Source organism: Solanum pennellii, chromosome 7, assembly GCF_001406875.1.
Source record: "Solanum pennellii chromosome 7, SPENNV200".
NCBI lineage: Eukaryota > Viridiplantae > Streptophyta > Magnoliopsida > Solanales > Solanaceae > Solanum > Solanum pennellii.
This window is the reverse complement of record NC_028643.1, coordinates 4,159,272-4,179,096: the sequence shown is the minus strand read 5'-3', so window position 1 is coordinate 4,179,096 and position 19,825 is coordinate 4,159,272. Positions and strand designations below refer to the sequence as shown.

The window sequence follows — 19,825 nt, the reverse complement described above, 5'->3', positions numbered from 1 at the left end:
GGAAAAATATGGGTACGTCTATTTCCAGACAAACCAGTTGCACTAGGACCCGCAAAAAAACATGTATACCTTATTTAACAAAATGTTCTGCTACTGACACTTAAATAATAGGGTTGTTATGCTCATTATTGAACTTGTTGAAGAGACGAAATATAACAAAGGTATCTCTTTGTTTATCGTGGGTTGAATCGTTCTAAAACTAAAAATAGAAAAACAGATCAATCATCATGAAAATCTTGATATTCAGCATCCTAAATTACAGCAACATTGCAACATGGTCAATCAAAAGCATTAGTTTACCTACTTCCCTTCTTTAAACCTGACCCCTCATCTTTACATTTTCCACCTGCCATCCTCGAATGAATAGAAAAGGTCCATACATTTAATAATTTGTTCATGTAATAAAAAAGTCATTTATTTGTAAGAATTAATAAGACAAGACTAATATACGTAATCAAAGAAAGAAGAATATCAAACATAGTACAGATTTTTGCAACGGACCTTCAGAAACCATCTTCAATTTATCATTTGGAATGATGGTTCCCCCTCTAGCAAATGCTTTGATACCTGGCGTATTGTCCGCTTGGAACGCTTCCACAAACTCTTGATACAGAAGAGCTGTTGCCCTCTNACACTTGACACCCCTTGACCAAGGTCAGGTTCGCCCCTGCACATACATGGTGGGATAAATTATCCATGATAACTAATTTCAGAATAATTAATCCTAGATAATTTGTTCCCAACCAAATAATTCCTAAGTGTATACTTGCGACACTCAAAATTAAAGAACATAGTATAATTGCACAAAATTTACAATGAAATTGTATGTTTATTAATGAGTTTCCAATGGAGTTTTTAATAACACCAACAAAACAGATTGTGCAAACCTAACTCTTAGAAAATAGGAACAGATAAACTTAAGTGACCTACCCAACTGAATAATAAACTTTACAAACTTAAAGCCTAAATTAACTTAAGATGACTCATTCATATTTACAACAGTAGTAGCACCCTGTTACATAGATGCTAACTAACGCCAAGTTAACGCGCATGTTTACATGTATTATGCCAAACTAATATTATGTTGAACTTCTTAAAACGTACTAGTTTTTGTTTTGAATTCCTACTGTGACACTTATTTTGAGATAAAAAGAAAATTATTGTCAAAACGTCACTTATTTTGAGACAGAGGGAAATGAGTAACAAGTATGTATTTGCAAATTGAACTGATAATAGGACAACTCAACCTACCATTATAATTGGTTTTATGAAGTCAACTCCCTTGGATTGGTTTTCTCATTAGTAGTAGGAAAAAATACTTAATTAGATTGGAAAACTATGGGTTCCAGTCATGGAAAATTTTCAAGTAACAGAGATGAATCAATTAAAGAAAGCCTCATCAACAAATCAGGACTCAACAGAGAAGTAACAAAAAGGCATTGAAGGTGAACCAACATCAGTCTTTTTTATTTTCAGAAGATACAGAAAAGATTTAACATAAAGTTTGACATGCACAAATCAAATATTTATGCTTTGATATGATATGATATGAGCTTAGATTAAGAAATGAGCATTTATATAGCCGATCTCGACTTGTTTGGGACTAAGGTGTAGTTGTTTAATTTTATCATATGTATTATAAGGATTCATATAGTTCACCTTAGCTTGTTTTGAGATTTCAGGCGCAGCTCGTAGTAATTGTTATTGTTGTATCTGTTTTTCTTTCCCACATTCTTGGCAAATCTTATACACATCATGCTTAAGGAATATCTAGTAAAAAACTGAGATAATTTCAATGAATGACAGATCAAAAGGAAGAAAACAGTAGTACCATGAGAAGAAGACTGAATCCAAGACTCAGCAGAGGAGTACCAAAAGGATTAGAAAGTGAACTAGTTGCTGCTGGATGGCCTAACTGGCTTGTTGCAGTAGCTAGTGAAGCTTTAATTGGATGGCTTCCAAGAACACCTGATACTTTTGAGAAGATACATAAGATTGGCCAAGGAAGTTACAGTAATGTCTACAAAGCTCGCGATTGTTAGCTCAATAAGATTGTCGCCTTGAAAAAGGTTTGTGCTGACAATCTTGATCCCGACAGTTTCAAGTTTATGGCGAGAGAGATTCTCTTATTGCAAAGGCTTGGTGATCACCCAAATGTTATCAAGCTGGAAGGTGTAGTCTCGAAAATGGCGTGCAGCCTTGTTTTTGATTGCATGGAATATGATCTCAAGGGAATTCAAGAACAGAAAGGTGTCAAGTTATCTGAACCTGAGATAAAATGTTACATGAACCAGCTGCTTAAAGGGCTTGATCACTGCCACAGCCGTGTGTGTCTTGCATCGAGATGTAAAAGCTTCTAACCTGTTAGTTAATAAAGATGGTATCTTGAAAATTGCAGATTTTGGGCTGTCAACTTTTTTTGATCCAGAATGAAGCATTCCCTTAACTAGCAATATTGTGACATAAAGGGAAATAAGAATATGGGATAATCAGAGAGTAATATGGGAAGAACCAATTCATGACCATGACATAAAGGGAAATAAGAAGTGGACAGGTCCATTACCTGATGAATCAGACAAAATGCAGGATTTACTCAGAGAGTGTAATGACATGATCCTCAAACCTGGGAGGCTACAGAAGGGATTAATAGCTAAAGTGAATGACCATGTCTCAAAGGGAAAGAAGTATCATTTCTTTAGGTCCATCAACCAATATGCAGGGATTACCAAGAGAGAACGAGGCACGGATCCTAAAAAATGCACAATGGTTGATGTCTGACAATGAAAAAAAGGCGGAAGGGGAAGGAAATAACTCCAAGCTAGAGAAGAACCAACTTATTGAACAATTGTTGCCACCTGCAGAATCAGATGGCCTTAACTTCCTGGAAGACAACCAATGTTGTGGTCCACTTTCATCTGCATCAAAACCAATTGATGTGGATCGAATACTTAGAGAGCACGACCGACAGATCCAAGAATCTGTAGAACGTGCCAAGCAACAGAAAAAACTAGGTAAAGCTCAAGTTTGAGATATGAAAACCAATATAAGCTGCTTGGATATTCACTCTTTTTACAGCAAAAAGGTCTATTCTGGATCAATATATAGTCTATTTCCAGAATGAGAAGGTGAAACTATTAACTATCTTTATTTATCTCTTGTTACTAGTTGTTATAGGTTCAATAAGTCTCCTGAGGTTTGGAGCATATTATATGAATAGTTAGCCATTAACTTCAGTTAGTAATCTTTTTCGCCTGGCTCCTGTTACTGATGCTACTGTTGCAAGCGATTCTGCAGTTTCTACCACCACATGTGGTAAAATTTAATTATGTTGCTCAGTTACCTATTAAACTACAAGGTAACCTCAACTTCTCAAAAGCACAACTTGTGGTACAACTTTTTGTGGTTTTCTGTATCCACCAAAATGTTACTTCATTGATTCGAGTCCGATCACCAAGTACTCAGACTTCACAAAAGTAGCCAAATTCATCAGTAGCTGTCTTCTATAGCTTAAGCCTTGCTATCATCATAAAAACACTACGACTAACTCTATTTCTAGAATGGAAAGGTGAAAGCAGCATCCTGCACTGCCATGCCGCAACAAGTACTCAGACTTCACAAAAGTTTCCAATCAGTAACATCTTTGATCTGACCTTCTGTGCCTTGGATTGATTCTTTAACTTGACGCAATTGATAAAGAAAGAATAAAGCAAACATATGGAAGATTAAGGTACATCCAAGTTTGAGAATTTTCGGTTGACAAGTGCAGGAATTCACTTGTAAAAACTAAAACTAGGTGTAAGCCCTTTTAAATCCATTGGCTTTATATTGATCTAAACATACATTCATGAGCTTAAGATAGTTGATATTTTGAAAACTTTCAGTGCTTAAATAAACAATGACATTCTGACATATGAAAATAGTAAACTAAAGAAAAGTTGTCAACTTGTAGATGCAGTAAGCATTTCTCCACAAATGCTAAATAATGGAATAATGGTTCATCATCATCACCACCACTCTCTGCAGATCATTCTTCCAGAAAATCATCTCTAATCTATTGTTTCGGAAATCCAACCAGAAAAACAAGAAACTCCCAGCAGGACCCTTTCCTTTTACGGTGATTGGGAACTTACTATGGTTTAATGCTGATATATAACTCATCCTCAAGAATAAGTATTGTCCTCTCATCAACCCAAGATCCTGATCTTTTTATCCTTTGAGATTTGTTCTTATCCACTCATTAGCCTACCAAGCATTAGTCCAGCAAGGTGCTGTTTTCTCTGATCACCCAAGAGAAGTGCACACCATCAAAAGTACTCATTGAAACCTTGCATCTGAAATCCTCCAACCTGTCATGTCAAATCCTACTCAAGATCCCATTCTTGAGCTCTTAGGCTTCTAGACTGGCAAGCTTCAGAAGATGAGGTGCACATGACACCTTAATTAGGCAAATATCACATCAAAATGGGAGAAGAAAGTTAAGAGCTTTATAAGTCTAAGTTCACATGGTAGGCAAGATTTTGGGACTCAACGTGACGGAGCCTGAAAGACAAGTCTAGGCACAAAGAGAACAATATGTGTCATGGACTTGGGTCATGACACTCAGTGTCCTTATTCAAGAGCTTCTTCATGCTTCAGTCAGGTCAATTGATCACTTACAGCATGTCATGTTCTGTCTGCTTCTCCTAATGTGCTTTTATGAAAAGCTTGACGAGGGCACGAGGCTCTCGAGCTAAGCAGATTGAAGATATACAATCCAGGTGGCTTCTAAGTAACAGCAGATTCAAGATACTGAACAAAAATTGAAAACACAATTCAATATCATTATTATGCATCTTCAATAATATTCTACTTAACAAGGAGTACTTTCATTTCTAAAGCTCGAACTTGAAATATCTGGTTCAGGATGGAGAACCTTTACCATTAATAAGCCAAATATGACCTGAGGAATGTTTTGGAAACACCATTTTAACTTATGAATATTTCCTATTGTCCATATGATTGTGATCATCAAACAACATACAATGTTTGACTTAAGGTTCGAACTTGTAATGTCTGACTAACTCATACATCATGTGTTGCGCGGCCACAGCTCTTTAAGGGTGAGATAGTTCTTAAAATATTTGTGACAATTGTTGAGAAAATACTTATGTTTATTTGGTGGTTACACCATACCATGTAGAACTTGTATATGTTTTGAAAAAGAAAAAAACATTTGGTAAAATATGTATCTAATCTTGTATAAATAAGTGTTTCACCCCCAATAATTACTATCTATTTTGAACAATTATGGTTACTTTGGATCACATAGTCCACACCTTATAAGGTTTTCATACGATAAATTACTTATTGACATCTGTTTTTATATCAAATCAATAAATACATGACATGTGTTTATACTTATATACTAGCAACAAGGAGAGCCTCCAAAGCAAAGTCATCATAGTGGCATGTGTTTGAGAATGTTTGATCATTTGGTAAATCAAACACATAAACCAAACTTACAACACTACAAAAACACTAAAATTAGCAACCAAATACATTGTTTCAAAACAAAGAGAATGAAAAATAAAACAACCCCAGAAAAACTCCCAATTGATTTAAGCATAATATATACATGCATAGTTTAGCCTCCAATGTTAAGTCATCATAGTGTTATATGTTTGATCATCCAGTAAAACAAACAAACAAACAATGCAAGCTTATAGCACTACAAAAACACTAAAATTAGCAAAGAAAAACATTGTTTCAACCACAAAGAATGAAAACAAAGGAACCCCATAAATCATATGTGAATAAGGTCTCTATTATCATCATGATTCGGTTAGGAATGAGTTATTTTCGAATAAAAATTTTATTATATATATATAAGATAACTGTTAGCGGAAACGTGAAACTAAAGAACAAGGAAGAACAACAATATTTAACGTGGTTCGGATCAAAATGATCCTACGTCCACCAAAGAACAACTGCACCAATATTTATTTCACTATACAAAGAATATAAGTGAAATACTACAAGAGAGAGAACACAATGCCTTAGAAGATGAGAAGGCAAGTGAAAGGATGATTTGAAAATGAATTAAGAGCTACCTATTTATAGGAATAAATTCATCCTATTGATGTCATCCATGACATCACTATGTGTCAAAATTGTCAAGGTTAAGATAGCAAACCATTTTATGGTTTGCCTAACTTTCACCTACCAAGATACAATCTTTGACTTGTATTTTGTACTAATTATCTTCCTACCAAATATTCATATTAATTCATCTTCCATTTAGTTTGATTCCACAAGAACCAAAACCAACTCTTTCAATCTCCACCTTGGTTTGTGTTCCAAGCATGCGTATAAACAACTCCGGCCAAAACTTCTAAGCTTACTGGGCAATCCCATTGTAAGAAACAAGAAGAATCAAACCTTTGTTGAACATACCAGCTCCACCTAGCAGTTGTTCTCTTAGAGTTGCATCATACTCCCGCCAAGTCCTTGCAGTGTGCAAACTTGGCAAGCGGGACTATTTTGGTCAACATGTCTGCAGCGTTATCGTCTGTGATAACCTTCTCAACCTTGATAGCTCCCTTTTCTACGACATCTCGAATAAAATGAAATCTGACATCAATGTGTTTGGTGCGCTCATGAAATCTTTGATTTTTAATCAAATGAATAGCACTTTGACTATCACATTTTAGAATTGATTTAAGCTGAGCTGAACTCAATTCTGCCACCAAACCTTTCAACCAGATAGCTTCTTTCACTGCCTCCGTTGCTGCCATATATTCTGCCTCTGTTGTAGACAAAGCGACAATCGACTGTAAAGTCGATTTCCAACTAACGGCACTGCCAACGAGAGTAAAGATGTATCCAGTTGTGGACCTCCTTCGATCAAGATCCCCTGCATAGTCAGAATCAACATAACCGAGAATTGAAATACCTTCACTTTTCCGAAAGGTTAGGCCAACATCAGGAGCTCCTTTGAGATATCTCAATATCCACTTGACAGCTTCCCAATGCCTTTTTCCTGGATTTGCCATGTACTTGCTTACTACACTTACAGATTGGGCAATATCTGGACGTGTGCATACCATAGCATACATAATGCTACCAACTGCACTCGCATAAGGAACCTTTGACATATGCTCCACCTCATCCATAGATTGAGGCATTTGTAACTCTGAAAGCTTGAAATGAGAAGCTAAAGGTGTACTTACAGGCTTGCTCATATCCATATTGAATCTTTCAAGAACTTTTCGGATGTACCTCTTCTGAGAAAGATGTACAACACCATTTTCTCTTGAAATTTCCATTCCAAGGATTTTCTTTGCAACTCCTAGATCCTTCATGTCAAATTCCTTGCTCAACAGTTTCTTCAAAATATTTATCTCTGTGATGTTGTTAGCAGCAATAAGCATATCATCAACATACAACAAAAGATAAATCATAGAGTTACCAGACATCTTCTTGTGATACACACAACTATCAAATGCACTCCTCGAAAATCCATGTGTAGTCATGAATGCATCAAACCTCTTGTACCACTGTCTAGGGGATTGCTTCAAACCATACAAAGACTTCTTCAGTTGGCATACATGGTCTTCTTTTCCTTCAGCTAGGAAACCTTCAGGCTGATCCATATAGATTGTCTCTTCTAGATCACCATGTAAAAAAGCAGTTTTGACATCAAGCTGTTGAAGCTCTAAATCAAATTGTGCAACCAATGCTAGCAGCACGCGAATTGAGCTATGTTTCACGACTGGAGAAAAGATCTCATTGTAGTCAATTCCCTCCTTCTGACTGAAACCCTTTGCAACCAATCTCGCCTTGAACCTAGCAGCTTCCACTTCTGGAATACCTTCTTTCTTTTTGTAGACCCATTTGCATCCAACTGTCCTCATCCCCTTTGGCCTTTTAACTAAGACCCATGTCTCATTTCTGTGAAGAGACTCCATCTCTTCCATCATGGCCAACTGCCATTGTGCAGCATCTTTGCAAGAAGTTGCTTCAATATACGAAGAGGGCTCGAGATCCTTAATCTCTTCTTCTGCAGCTACGAACGCTTGTGCAATCAGATTTTCTTGCTCTATAAGACGTTCCGGTTTCCGTATCCGCCTTTTGTCCCTTCCCTTCGCAATTGTGTATGGTTCATTGGAAGCAAGTTCTTCTGCATCTTTTGACTCATCACTTTGAGTCTCTTGATCCCGTTTCTTGGTAAGCTCCACCGGTAGCTCCACCTGCTCGTTGTTCTCGTTTCTAGATAACTCCATAGAAACTTTACGAGGATCAAGTATAGAGGATTCATCAAAGGTAACATCTCTACTAACTACAAATTTGAGTAAAGACAAACACCATAGTTTGTACCCTTTTACTCCATCAACATACCCTACGAATATGGCCTTTTTAGCCCTTGGTTCAAGCTTACCTTCATTAACATGATAATAAGTTGGACACCCAAATATTCGCAAGTATGAATAGTTAGAGGGTTCACCTGACCAGACCTCATTCGGAGTCTTAAAGTCAATCGCTGATGCTGGAGACCGATTGACAATATGAGAAGCAGTATGAACTGCTTCAGCCCAAAATACTTTGGACATCTTAGCTTGTAAGAGCATACAACGAGCCTTCTCAAGAAGAGTTCTGTTCATTCTCTCGGCAACTCCATTCTGCTGTGGTGTGTGCCTGACCGTCTTATGCCTTGCGATCCCATGAACCTTGCAGAAATCATTGAACTCTTCACTGCAAAACTCCAAGCCATTGTCCGTGCGAAGATACTTGATTTTCCTCTCAATTTGATTTTCAACCAAAATCTTCCACTCTTTAAATGCTTCAAAAGCATCACCTTTTGTCTTCAGGAAACGCACCCAAACCTTTCGTGAAAAATCATCAATGAATGTGAGAAGATACCTCTTTCCTCCCTTTGATGGAAGCTTAGAGGGACCCCATAAATCTGAATGGATGTAGTCTAGCACCCCTCCCGTCTTGTGCTTGCCAGTGCTGAAGCTGACCTTTTTCTGCTTCCCTAAGACGCAGTGCTCACAAAATTCAAGTGTGCTGATCTTCTCACCATTCAAAAGGTTGCGGTTGCTCAACATCTCCAATCCTCGTGCGCTCATATGGCCTAGTCTCATGTGCCATAATTTTGCCTTGTCATCATTAGATAACTGCACTGTAGATGCATTTACAGAGCCAATAATGGTGCTTCCCGCAAGTGTGTAGAGGCCATCCTCCAGCTTGGCCTTCAACATGACTAAAGACCCTTTAGTCACTTTCATAGTTCCTCCTTCACTCATGTACTTATAGCCTTGTTTATCTAAAGTACCCAGGGAGATCAAATTCTTCTTTAGATCAGGAACATGACGGACTTCTGTAATAGTCCTCATGATTCCATCATGGCAGCGAACATGAACTGAACCAATGCCAACTATTTTACAAGTTGCATTATTGCCCATTAATACAGTTCCTCTGCTTGTTTCATAGCTGCTGAACCAATCTTTTCGGAATGTCATATGCAGAGTACAACCAGAGTCTAAGATCCATTTGTTGTCATAGACTCCATTATTGCATGATGTTGTTAGTACATAATCATCATCATTATCATGTACTTTCTCAACAATGGATGCACTCGCCTTTTCTTTGGACTTCGACATAGGGCAATCTCGTTCAAAGTGCCCCTTCTTGTGACAGCCCCAACACTCCGCATTCTTTTTGTTCACACGAGACTTTGATCTGTACTTCGATTTGCTCCTTCCCTTTTGGCTAGTACGACCTCTTACAAAGAGTCCACTAGCTTCGTCACTTTTGTCTCCTTCAAAATGCATCCGCACATCACAAGAGTTTAGTGCTTGCCGCACTTGCTCAAGTTTAATAGGTTGTTTGCTATACATCATTGAATTCTCAATATCACGATATTTTGAAGTCAATGAAAATAGTAAAGAACATGCAAGTGTCTCCTCGTCCTTTTTAATTCCAGCAGTTTGTAAGTCCATCACAAGTTTATTGAACGCATCTAGATGGTCTTGCAACAAAGTACCTGAATCCATCTTAAATGTATGAAGACGCCGTTGTAACAACATCCTTGTTGTCACTGACTGGTCCTGGTAAAGCCCTTCCAGCTTTTCCCATAACTCTTTGGCCGTCTCTTCGGTACTTGTACTCACTTCACAAAGTACGTTAGGTGCAAGGGACAGTTGGATTGCACTCAATGCATCTCCTTCAATCTTTTCTTTGTCGGAATCCGATATCTTATCGGGGTACTTTCCGTCAATAGCATGGATTGAACCTTCCCTCCGCAGTAACGCTATCATCTGGATTTTCCAGATATTGAAGTTGTTGCGCCCACTAAATCTATCAATTTCAAACTTCATGGAACTCTTTTTTTTTTTACTTGTTCTTCCTTTTCTACTACAATGTATTTGGAACTACAGAAAACCAAAGTAATCCTTTTCTGATGTGGAAGTTCAGACTGTGCTGCAACCACAGAGCATACTCAGACAGAACCTTGCTCTGATACCAATTGTTAGCGGAAACGTGAAACTAAAGAACAAGGAAGAACAACAATATTTAACGTGGTTCGGATCAAAATGATCCTACGTCCACCAAAGAACAACTGCACCAATATTTATTTCACTATACAAAGAATATAAGTGAAATACTACAAGAGAGAGAACACAATGCCTTAGAAGATGAGAAGGCAAGTGAAAGGATGATTTGAAAATGAATTAAGAGCTACCTATTTATAGGAATAAATTCATCCTATTGATGTCATCCATGACATCACTATGTGTCAAAATTGTCAAGGTTAAGATAGCAAACCATTTTATGGTTTGCCTAACTTTCATCTACCAAGATACAATCTTTGACTTGTATTTTGTACTAATTATCTTCCTACCAAATATTCATATTAATTCATCTTCCATTTAGTTTGATTCCACAAGAACCAAAACCAACTCTTTCAATAACTTATATCATTATTATAATAAAAATAATGAAATAAATAATTCAAGACTACTTCATATCTATAATAAGATATGTGATAAAATAATTCTATATTTTATTTCGAAATCTTATACGCTATATCTTACATTAAACAACTTTTAAGTAATTCGATGAAAATAAAATAATGTATATCTGAATACATGAGGTATATAAGGTTAATGAAATTACTTTGTTATAAATAAATTATTATCATACAATAATTTTTACATTTATATAGTTTTTATTTTGGGTGTACATGTATATGTAATAAAATTGACATATACATGTGATACAATCGACAAGAAGATCAGAGAGAGAAAAATTGATGTCAAAGCAATAAACAAAAAATTATCATCAAAATAATAATTAAAAAAATTAATAAACACAAATTCATCATCAAAATAATAATAAAAAAATTTATGTGAGAGAAATGATTAAATATACATCTATATATCTACTGTTTCAATTAAAAATTCTAAAAGAATAAAAAAATAATTTATCTTCGCCTTCGATTGAAAGATATATCTAAATTTTTTGTGCAAATGATAAAATTATGAATAAAACAAAAAATATCATTGACCCTAAATAGTATACTTTTTAAAACTTTTTCCCCTGTAACAATAATAAATCACGATAAAACAAAAGGTATGTAATAAAGTAAAATCAATTTCGCTATGTTTACAAAAAATATATAATTTGATATACTTGTCCTATTTGAACCAAAATGATAAAAACAAAATGATTTTTAGATCTATGGTTAATTTAATGATTGATAAATAATAATAATTATTTTTTGCTTAGAACTGTAGTTTTATGAACAATGTAGAATTATAGCATAAGAAATATACGTACCAATGAAAGAGAGAGAAAGTGATTTACTCATTGACAGAACTCAAAGATGATTCGACTTTTCTCTCAGAGGCCGTTTATATAAGAAATTTTGTGACCTAAGTAATTATTATTATCATTATTAGTTTTTGTCGTCTATTGAATTTTAAGGATTAATATCAAATCTTGTTTTAATTTCATTAGAAAATGTAACTAAAATGACGTGTTAAATATGACCAAATTTACTACGCTAAGATACCCAAACTTTGTGGAAAGTCTATTTACCCCCTCCCGAGCTATGACTGAAGACTATATTGAACTAAATTATATATTTCTAGACTCTAAGGTGATGCACAAAATATAGTTCACTATTTTTGAGGGAGTAAAAAATAAATTTTATATATATATATATACTAGTTTATGAACACGTGCTTCGCACGATTGTCCCATGCAATATTTTATATAGATATATACTAGTTTATGAACACGTGCTTCGCACGATTGTCTCATGCAATATTTTATAAATTGATTAGGATGATTATAATTCAACGAAAACATGTGTGTAATGAGTACCAAAATGGAACAATCTCAAATAAATTAATCGTATACTTTTTAAAACTTTTTTCCCTGTAATAAAATAAATCACGATAAAACAAAAGGTATGTAATAAGTAAAATCAATTTCGCTATGTTTACAAAAAATTATAATTTGATATACTTGTCCTATTTGAACCAAAATGATAAAACAAAATGATTTTTTGATCTATGGTTAATTTAATGATTGATCAATAATAATAATTATTTTTTGCTTAGAACTGTAGTTTTATGAACAATGTAGAATTATAGCATAAGAAATATGCATACNATAGAAAACTAAATTAAAGAAGACTAATAGAGAGTAAATATAAAAAAACTAAACATGAAAGAAAAAATCAGCATACACATCGTTCTTTAAGACTTTAATCATAACAATATATACATGGAAAAAGAATACAAAATCAGTACATAATTTACCGAGTTTTTGTCACCTTCTCTCATATCCAATCAAAATTCAAAAGTCTTCTGCATCAAGTCAAACAAAAGTATAAATCAAATAGAAAAGCATAAAGGTTATGACTTATGAATATTAATAATGATAATTCAATAGGTAATTAAATATAATCTCTGTCAATTAGTTTAAACTTAAACCATATAAGTATTGTTAAAACTTGTAGTGAGATACACACCAAAACTTGAAAAAAGAAAATATAAATTCAATTAGCAAAATATGAAATGAATACAAAAATCTATGTACGGATCAAACTTTATTATATGAAAGGAACTATATAATAATCATATTGGCTTTGTTCGACTGTTTCTAGATCTGTATCATCTCTTATTGATTGTGTTTCATATAAAAACATTATTAGGGGAGGAGATACTAAAGGTAAAAAATAAACACCTACTTCAAGATCATAAATGTACAAGATTATATTATAACAAATTCACATAGTATTAGAGAAGTCAAATAGAATCATAATTTATAAGGAGAAAGTGAGACAATTTTTTATTCAAATAGTATTGGAGAAACTCAAATTGAGTCATATAATATATAAGGAGAAACTGAGATAATTTTTATTCAAACTCAAATTATGTAAAATCTATTGTATATCTAACAAATCGAAATCCTCACTATATTGATAAGAACAGTGGAATACGGTTACAACCTTAAGATTATGATTGCAATAATCAAACTATCAAATTATAATGGAAACATTGAAATAACAAATAATTAAGGATAGAAGAAGAACGGAGATGAGAAACTTTAGACTCTAGAAGAAGAGGAGACGAAAAACATTTTCTTCAATATGCAAATCCCTAAATCAGTGACCGTTGCACCTTTTGATGGAACCATTCTCACATCCACTACTCGACCCGTATCCCAAATTAACCTGACCCTATTGCTTGTTCTAGGCCTAATAGCCCTTGTCAGCCCAATAACTAATGGTGTGACCTTGATATCCACATTAGGTTGAACTTAGTTCATAACGGTATATGTCCTAAAATTTTGATTTAAAGGAGTTGCTTGTCATTGACTTGAAGCATGAAAGATCCGTAATTAAAATCCTTAACCTAAGTAAAGCTAACAAAAATCAAAACAAAATCAAGATTAATATAACATAAGCACTCCAAAATACTTCATAATCATCAAGAACTTGCAAATTTGAAATAATCAATATTCTAACCTAAAGAAATGAATAAGTCTATAAAATATTTTAAGAAACTAAAATAAAATTACTTACGCTCTCTTTGAAACTTTAAACCTCATATTACAAATGCACAATTGATGTGGTAATCTTGATGCCCCCAAAGCTGAGAAAGAAAATATGACAAACATAAATATAAATAGATGTGATATACATATAAATCATGAAATCTAAAATTAAAATAATACGAATAGATCAAATAAAAGTATGGATTTTGCGATTAGCAATTGTCTAACTAACCTTTCATCCTAGGCTTCTTTCATATTATTCAATATTTGTATTTATAAATTTGAAAAAATCATCTTTATTCAATATAGGCAAATGAAGAGACAAAAGTTTTAAGAAACTAATTAAGCGGGTTTTAAAAACAGATGCTTATCTTTTTATCTTTCATTTTCTTTAATGTCTTAAATTTCACATTTAATTGGATAATGTATTTAAATATTTTTTTTGGACTTCTTAAAACAATGATTTAGTTCGGAAAGGTCTTAATGTTAATGGTTGACTATGATAAATAATATAATGTGACTGACTTTTCATATTTTCCAGTTTTTTGTAATATTCAGCAAGTTTAGAGGTAATTAAAGTTTAATATCAATTAATGAGATGCTATATAATTTTTATCCTGTATAGGGATAAATTGGTAATCTAACTTTACACTTTAGAGCTTCCCACTTATAATAATACTAGTTTTCGAACACGTGCGTTGCACGTGTATCCCATGTTATTTAATACCAAACATTTCAAATGATATAATTATTTTAGAATAATTGATGCATTATACAATACTTAAAGGGTAAAAATGATGTTTCTGGTAAAACATTCAACTAAGGTTGCATCTTGCAAAGATCAATAGAATCCGAAGAATTTCTGATTGTATTGATAAAAAAAGTTTCTTTTAATCATGTGGGATACACTATATTTATTGGTAAAAAAAATGATTACTACTTCAATTATATGATTTGTCAAGATTGTCAAATATCTAACACTATATTTCCATACAAAATGAAAGAAGTTAATTAAACAAACAAATATATTAATAAGAAAAAAAAAGACCAATGAATAAAAGATTACATAAGAACTATAAGATGTGAAAATATAAAGTGTAATGGATTAATATTTTCTATTCAATTTATAAAGAGAGAAATTGTGTATATGAAAGGTTGTGAATGAATGTATTTAATTGTAGAAGCTAAAAAGTTTAGCAATTAAAGTCATTAAGAAGTGAAAAATAATAAATTGTGACATCTAACCATGTATTCTCTTCAATTAAATATTGATATTGTATGAATCTCTCCATATGCTCTAACCTCTCTCTTCATATGCTCTAATATTTAAGTTTTTTTAATCTAAAACGGTAATTGTTTTAAGTCCTCAAAATTCAGCAATTAAGAAAAAAAATTGTTAATGCAACTCAATGATAATGACAAAGGGAATACTCATAAATGCACTTCAAATTATTACGGTAACATTTTAGTGGTATGTAAAAAGTTTTCTGTTATGGAACTTAAATTACTTTTAATAATAATAATAATAATAATAATAATAACAATAATAATAATAATAATAATAATAATAATAATAATAATAATTATAATAATCAATAATAATAATAATAATATAAAGGTATTATTGTAGTAACTCAACTGTATAGGGTTATTTTGGTATTCCAACTTTCAACTTTTTTGTTCCCACTTATAATAATATATGATAAACCTTTTAACCCTTAATCGTAATTGACTAATATGCATTTTTACCTTATTAAATCACTTAACTATAATAAAATTATATGATTTAATATAAACACTGAATACAAATAAGTAACTACCTTTTATACCCCTCTCACACACACCAAATATGAATAACAAAACTAAAATAAAAGAGCCTCACATTATCCACAGTTTAAGGATCACATTGACACACGTCCTTTGTTTATAAGAAAACAATATAACAACCCAACTTCTTATGTCTTTATTCCATTCATTGAAAAAAAAATTCGTTACCCAAACTTTTTCTTTGTCTTCCTTTTGTGATTCTTTTACAAGATCTTCATCATTTTTTTCCTTCTAATTTCCTATTTTAACCTTACAAATTCACAATGTTCTCATTTTTTGGGAGATTTATAGCCAAACGGCTAGACAATTATCATACAAAATATATCGTAACTAATTCTGTTGATCCTGTCTATCATGTTTGTTTTGGTGGCATGGCTTTATCTTATATGCTCGCGCTCCCGGAAGAACTCCGTCATCTTGAACATAAAAAACATCAAGAGAGTCATGGAAAGCACTAAGTTGTAGATTTCATTTGTATGGATTCATTGAAGAAGAGTGATCCAAATTTATACAAAATATGTTCTAGTCAAGTGTTTTTTTTGAATTTGTGTTTTTTTTGTATTACAAAATATTTTTGCGTTTGATTGTATTACAAATATATGTTGAAGATGTAATTTTTTCTTCTTATTATATTATATTCTTCTTTATAATCCAATATAATTGTATTGCAGAAATTTGTTGATAAATCTATTTTTGCAATTAGATGACCTTACTTTTAGATTTGAGTATTTGTATCAAAAAGTACAATTTCATAAAAAAAATCACATAGATATTATCAAGAAAATATGTTTAAATTATTAAATAAAAATTTAAAATATGGGTAACTTAATTAATAGGAAATAAAACTTGTCAAAATATATAAAGAAAGACCGTGATTAGATTGAGGTGTTGGTGGTTCAGTTTGGATCGGCTATTGGTTAAAATCAAAAGCAAATCAATTTAGTTAGTCTTATAAATTTTTATAATCAAACCAAACCAAACGAAAAATTACTGTCGATTTGTTTATTGTCGGTTTGGTTCGATTTGGTCATTTTTTTGGGTTTTTCATTTCGAAAGTAATGAAAAAAATTGAGGACATACGTATCTTGATAGACCCAAACACCTCGTACATGAACAATCCACATGAAATCTATTGTCGATTCAATTAAGCAATTACACAATACTAGATTTATTATTACACGAACAAAGTGATTCAATTAAGAGAAAACGTGAATATTTTACGTGAGGTAGGGTAGGTAAAGACTAAAAGTAAAAGATTTTAGTGGACTTGACTTAGGATTGTAATAGTTTGACTAAAATTTAAGTGTTGAGCTTGAGAAAATGGTAAAGTTAAAGAATGGGAAAATTAGGGAAAATATACAAGTACCTCCCTAGACTATGACCGAAATCTCAGAGACACGTCTTAAGTAAACTAAGGTCCTATACCCCCGAACCCATTTTTTTTTGTAATTTTATGCACCTTTTTGGCTTATGTGACATCCAAATATATCTCACGCGTTTCAATTGCATGGAGTCTGGGGGTGTGTCACATAAGAAAAAAGATGTACCAAATTACCAAAAAAAAAAGTTGAGGGGTAATAGGATCTTAGTTTAATTAAGGTGTGTCTCTGGAATTTTGGTCATAAAAGTCTAGGGGCATACTTGTGCCTTATCTCGGAAAATTATGCGCTTTAATAAACTTATACTACTTAATTACTCATCATAATTATAATTTGCTATAATTACCACTCGCGACTAACATTACACACTAATTACGTGGGCTGATTTCGAGTTTATATAATTACTCACGTTTGTATATGCGCCACATTTGTATAATTCGTAGCGAACAATTCTTTATTTGATTTGTATTTCTATATGACGATGATTTCCTTTGGTTTTTCAGTTTTGTCATCATATACATTTAATCTTTTTGTGTATAAACTTTTAAAGTTTGCATAAACATCAAGTTTTTAGATTTCGTATGATATAATTTATATAATGAAATTTGTAGATATTTTGTATAATCGTTTAAAGTTCATATGTTTATGCCTGTATCAATTCGTTATTTCGAGTTTCATTATATTTATATGATTTCAGACTTTATATTACTCAATTATACAAAAACACGTGATTATACAAAATGTACCTGTAAATTATACAAACGAAATGCGAATTATACAAATTATTGTCCTCTCTCGCTCGTCTCTCTCCCTCTTTCTCAATCTCTATCGCCAAAATATACAAATACATATATATAATATATAATTGTCTAACCAATATACATATACAATTCACCTCTCTTCCACTTTTTGCCCTCTCCCGCTCGCCTCTCTCCTCTCTCTTCCAGTTTTGCTCGTCACTCTCCTCCATATAATACGTAGATATGAATCGTATTTAGCAAACTATAACTATGAAGCGTAATTAGACTAATTTTGAGTGGCTATATGCGAAAGTTCCTCTTATCTTATATAGTTACTTAAAAATAAGGCAAAATACATTTAAAAAAATCCCTGAACTTGGCACGAAAATTCGATTTAGTACTTAAACTACACGGGTGTTTATATACCCCCTTAACATGTTTGATGTGAATTATTTCCCAGTTGAAGGCTGGGCATTGTTACACACGCGTGTTTTTAGTGGTCCACGTCGCCTAAGGATTTAAAAAATATCTTATCCATTCACAAAATACAATTCGAGCCACTTTTAAACAAATATCTCTAAATCTCTAAGATCCGTTCCCAAATACAACCCGACCCACTTATAAACAAATATCCCTAATCCCCTAAGCCAGCGATTCTCATTCGTTTCTCTTCTCTCAAATCTAGAAGATCGAATCTGAAGATTTCTCTTCCATTAGCGTGATTGAGTTGTTGATTTTAAGATTTTCGTGAAAGAAACAAAGGATCGCGTGAAGAACAGAGTTACCAGGTTAGTAATCTTTGTTTAGATGATTGTAGCATTTGACCGATTTGAGAATTTTCAGGAAGCTTAATTTTTTTTAATCTTTTCAGTTTGACGATAGATATGTACGTTACCTTAAGGTTTCACCATGGCGAAAAACATCAACAAAAACCTCGTATTAAGTATGAAGGAGGTATGGTCACTGATTATTTTGACGTAGATGTTGATAAATTGTCCTACTTCGAATTTATTGATATAGTTAAAGAAATTGGATATAACTGTATTGCTAGTGTTGTTTATATTAAACCACTTAAATGTCGCCATGTTGTTGAAGTTAAATGTGATAGGTATATTATGGGTATTGTACACAAATTAAAAAATAGAGATATTGTTGAACTTTATGTGACTCATTTAGTTGAAGAAGCTATTGTGGCCCCACCAGCAATTGAATATCTAAATGATCTGGGTGGGGTGGGTGGGTAATCTAATGCTACTTTTCATAAGGAATCTAGTCAGACTTTTGAGGATAGTGAAGGTTTGGGGTTTGAAGAACCTGCACAACCTGCACAACCTATTGTGGGTAAAGAGTTGAGTGAAGTATTTGGTAGGACTTCTACTAGTGCTGGAGAGGAATTGGATAGGCTTCTACTAGTGTTGGAGAAGACTTGGGTGATACTTCTTTTGATGCTGCTGCATCTGATATTCCAGAAGTTGGGTCTGATTGGGAAAATGAAACAGAAGAAAGTGATGATTCAGACAATGCAGATTTGTCTGATAGGAGAAGATGAGTATGGCAGCGATGTTCATGAGGAAGTTATAAATCTTAGGAAAGAAAAAAGGGCTGCTAAAATAAAAAAGAGAAAAGAAAAGGGCCCCAGAAAATCTGAAAGAGTTGATTTAGAAAAAAAAGGAGTTGATTTGGGATATGATGAATATTTATCCAAGAAATAAACTACTTTAGAGGATAAGATAGCTGGAGATGAGCCCTACTTTGATTCAGATGAAGCTGTTAATTTTGAAATAGATACTGATGATGATGTTAATGAGGAAGATGAGGTTGAACTGCCTA

At 33.1% G+C, this 19,825-nt stretch overlaps 1 pseudogene; it reads left to right on the top strand.

The window, feature by feature from the left end:
• Positions 1–1,308: 1,308 nt before the first annotated feature.
• Positions 1,309–5,764, top strand: LOC114077925 (annotated as a pseudogene).
• Positions 5,765–19,825: the final 14,061 nt, after the last annotated feature.